The sequence below is a fragment of the Mytilus edulis genome, chromosome 11 (genome assembly GCF_963676685.1).
Source record: "Mytilus edulis chromosome 11, xbMytEdul2.2, whole genome shotgun sequence".
NCBI classification, from domain to species: Eukaryota; Metazoa; Mollusca; class Bivalvia; order Mytilida; family Mytilidae; genus Mytilus; species Mytilus edulis.
Genome location: NC_092354.1, coordinates 77,236,143 through 77,240,378, shown reverse-complemented (window position 1 = coordinate 77,240,378; position 4,236 = coordinate 77,236,143). Strand labels below are relative to the sequence as shown.

Genomic DNA, 4,236 nt, shown 5'->3' with positions numbered 1-4,236 from the left:
CCTCCCCTTAAAGTGACAATTTCAAAGTATTTAAAAACAACCAAAAATAATCTACACTTGTACATATATTTATATGTATAAGTTATATTCTTATAAATTGGATCTTTTAAATGTAAAAACACATGAAATATCTGCATTCTTGCATCAAATTTTGCTAATTTGATAGAAAATATGGACCTTAGATTCTCTGTTTTTTACAATCCAAGATGGCGAAAGACACCCATACCACCTTAATTGCAGTTTATGATTATTTGTTTTTGACATGTCAACTTCACCCGATATTTTTTTAACTTGCTCAGACAAACAGGATGAAAACCGTAGAAATCTTAGATAGTGTTTGCAAGGTAAACTAAGTAGGTGATAATCACAGAATAAACTGAATTGTAAAATCGTATATATCAGTTACATGTTATAAATATCTTTTATCAGGTACTTTTTCATGTTATTCAGTATCTCATTTGTTAAACTGTCATTCAACTAAAAGGTTTCACAAGGAAACACTTCAGGACGAATTCATTTTTTTTTTACAAAACAGTCAAAAAAATTAAAATAAAAATAATACAGAGACATTTTTTTTGATACATTGTGTAACTGTCAAAACTAAAAGTTTCCTTGATAAATATTGTCCTTGTTATGTCAGACATAATAAATGTCGTGTCGAGTATGCACCTGATTATAGTTAGTTGTAATATTTATTAAGCTAACAAGGCCTATAGCAAAACACGTTGGAATCTCAAATAATGTTTAAAAAGTATGTCAACATGTTTCAATTACAGACTAAATTGCAATTGAATATTGGGATTATAAAGATACTAATTTTTTTTCGTAAACTGTCAAATATAAATGTATCCTTAATACATAAGTGGCCTTGTTTTGTCAAAAAATTCCTGCTGAAGTGTTTCCTAATTTCTACCATCACACGTTTCTTTCATTTATGCGACAAAAAAAAAATTAGCATGAACCTATCAAGCTATATTTTTACAGTCCCAAAAAAAAAACAAAAAAAAAAACAATAGACGTCATGAAAAGCGCAAACCAAAACAAATCGATTATTGTACAGGACTGCCTTGACTTCTGCAAACATAACCTTTTTGCTCTTGATTTTTTTTTTATTCTTAGAGGACTGTCAATAGCATACATAAAATAAATACATTGATTCAGAGTGGAGTGGAAGAAGAATAAAAAAACAAACCATCATATCTCGAAAAAAAGAAGCAACAACAGCATTAAAATGCTATATCACAAAAATACTGAAGTCCAAGAAAAATTCGCTAATAAAATGACAACAGCGTAAACACATCAAACGACTGAATAACATTCGTTCGTAAGTGATCGTATGAACTTAGTGCATATGCTACAACCGAATTAGTGGGTTCTACTCTTAATGTTGATAAACTTTTTTCAATGATAAAAAACTGAATATTACAAAACTGCTTTAATTTATCTCCATGAACACTATAACCCACCAGCAAATGATAATTACCTCGCAACAATTGGCAATTAGTGAATTAAGAAAGTTATCCATGCCGTTAATGCTTTTTATTGTATTTCAATTGTCTTTTGTTGTTTCTTTTATAAATTCTTTTAAGTGATGTCGCAGATATTTAGCCAATAATTTCACCAGAAACACTACAAAATAAAGGTTATGATTATGCTATGCTAACCTAAGTTGACATTTGCTTTCATAATGGACATTTGAACTGAAAGTGACAGGTTCGTGTATTTTGCAATATAATGATAAGTTAATATACATAATGCATCTAAAAACATTAATAATAAATACCAAACTTATAGGAAATATCTGTTCGGAAAGTCCCTATGCAAATTTTAAAATCAAAAGCTCAAACACATCAAACAAATGGACAAAAACTGTTATATTCCTGACTTGGAACAGGAATTTTCTGAAATGGAAAATAGTGAATTTAACCAGATTTGATAACTAGCTAAACCTCTGAGTTGTATAAAAATTCATCTGTGTAAACAAATTATCTCCTGCCAATGATTTCAGATATATTGGTATTTTTATGATGTTTGAGCTCCATCATTCTTGATATTATTTTAAAAGAAAAGAGAACACTAGATCTAAATTGATTAATAAAATATAATAAAAAGTCAAACAAAAACTTTATGCATTTCAGGATTCCGATTGGTTTAATGAAGTTATGAAATGTTTGTGTTCAAATGTGAAATGTAACGACTTTGAAAAAACACGCAATGCATAACCACGTTTTTGGATGGGCGGAGGAATAAAATTTCACGCTACATTGGAGACCTGTTGGTAACCTTCTGCTGTTGTTTTTTTTTCTATGGTCGGGTTGTTGTCTCTTTGACACATTCCCCATTTCCATTCTCAATTTTATTTGTTATAAATAAAGGCAACAGTAGTATACCGCTGTTCGAAATTCATAAATCGATAGAGAAAAAACAAATCTGGGTTACAAACTAAAACTGAGTGAACTACGACACAACAGAAACACAATATTAAACTGTTACACACACAGAAACGAACTTTAATATAACAATGGCCATTTTCCTGACTTGGTACAGGGAATTTTAAGAAAATACAAACTACCTGATATGAATTTCTCATGTTATCCGATTGATTTGTTCTACATTATACTTCTTAAGTATAATATTGGTTCTCCTTTTAATTTTTTTCGATGTGTTCGATGTGTTCTGCATTACAATATATCTGTTCTTGATAAGCTGTTGGACCGTCGCTTGTTTTTTTTTCCAGCCCTTAGTGTATTAAATTGCTCTTAAACATAAAGCCCTTTCTTGAAATACTGATGAAAAACAGAATACAAATTCATTATCGGACTTATCACAATACAAACTCGTTGTTTTCAAATTAATATTAATGTGATGATTAAGTTTACGTGGATTGCTATAATTATCATGATTACTTAAAATGAAGGAAACCCAATGATATAACTTTAAAAGAAAGTCTGCACTTACGAGTTTTCTTTTTCGCAAATGTCTCTTAGTAGTGCATACAACATCATGCCATTTTTCAAAACTACTGGCAGATATCACTACGCAGTTTTCTCTAATATGTCCGTCAGGTTCGTTTGGTCCCCAGTACAGATCAGTAACAGTACTCTCATCAGAAGCGTATTCCCAATGGTTCTCCAGAACAATATCTGTAACTCCTATCCAATAGTCTAATGATCCTAAACGACATACATTATCGTTTACATATATATACTCCTATCCAATAGTCTAATGATCCTAAACGACATACATTATAGTTTATATATATATATATACTCCTATCCAATAGTCTAATGATCCTAAACGACATACATTATAGTTTACATATATATACTCCTATCCAATAGTCTAATGATCCTAAACGACATACATTATAGTTTATATATATATATATATATACTCCTATCCAATAGTCTAATGATCCTAAACGACATACATTATAGTTTATATATAGTGTTATAAATGGGTATTGATAATAATCTCAAAGAAACAACACATTTTATATTTCTAAATTTTATTGGGATCAATATCTGAAAACCTGAAAAATAATGGTCTTAGATGATTTTCATACACTAAGACAACTTTGGCAATCTCAATTTGGGGAGATCAAATTGCATATGTTTGTAATAAGTACCAATTTTATCAGATAACATAACATTTAACATAACGTCTATCAACTTATCAAGTTGACATAGCGGTAAAATTCAACTGTCAGTGAACAGGCACTTCGATCACGATTTTCACGGGTCTACATTAAATTCACACTTTCAGGGGAAAATGGGTTTGTAAAACATGTTTGTCGTTACCTATTCATTCAGTCTCAGTGTTATTTGACACATCTTTTGGGTAGCTGTCCCTTAAATTCCATCGTGGCGAGTGCTTGTTTACGTATATTGGAAGTTGCCATTCCAACGAATGGTCACTTCCGGGTAACGGTACTTCTTTATAAAGTTATAATAATACATAAAAGTATTATTAAGATATGATTAAATTACTTGCTGGCCTTCCTTTTATTGTGTAGGATATTTAATAATAAGATATAATTACGTTAAGTACGTTTTTGTGTAGCGCCGTTAAGGAACTATTTTGTGATTTCAATGACGTCATATAGTAACGTAGGTGATAAGGCTACGAGTATGGAATTTTAAGGTTTATATTTATTATGTCACTTATTTATTAGAATTAAAGGCAAACTTTCGCGATTTTATGTATTTATAACGACATTTCGGTACATGAGCCAGA

The 4,236-nt window shown here is 30.3% G+C and overlaps 1 long non-coding RNA gene across 1 annotated transcript; it reads right to left on the bottom strand.

The window, feature by feature from the left end:
- Positions 1-1,524: 1,524 nt before the first annotated feature.
- On the bottom strand, positions 1,525-3,170 carry LOC139496322 (uncharacterized). The gene is made up of 2 exons (XR_011657624.1): positions 2,959-3,170; positions 1,525-1,629 (listed from the first exon to the last, which is right to left on the bottom strand). It is a non-coding gene; the product is annotated as an uncharacterized lncRNA (long non-coding RNA).
- Positions 3,171-4,236: the final 1,066 nt, after the last annotated feature.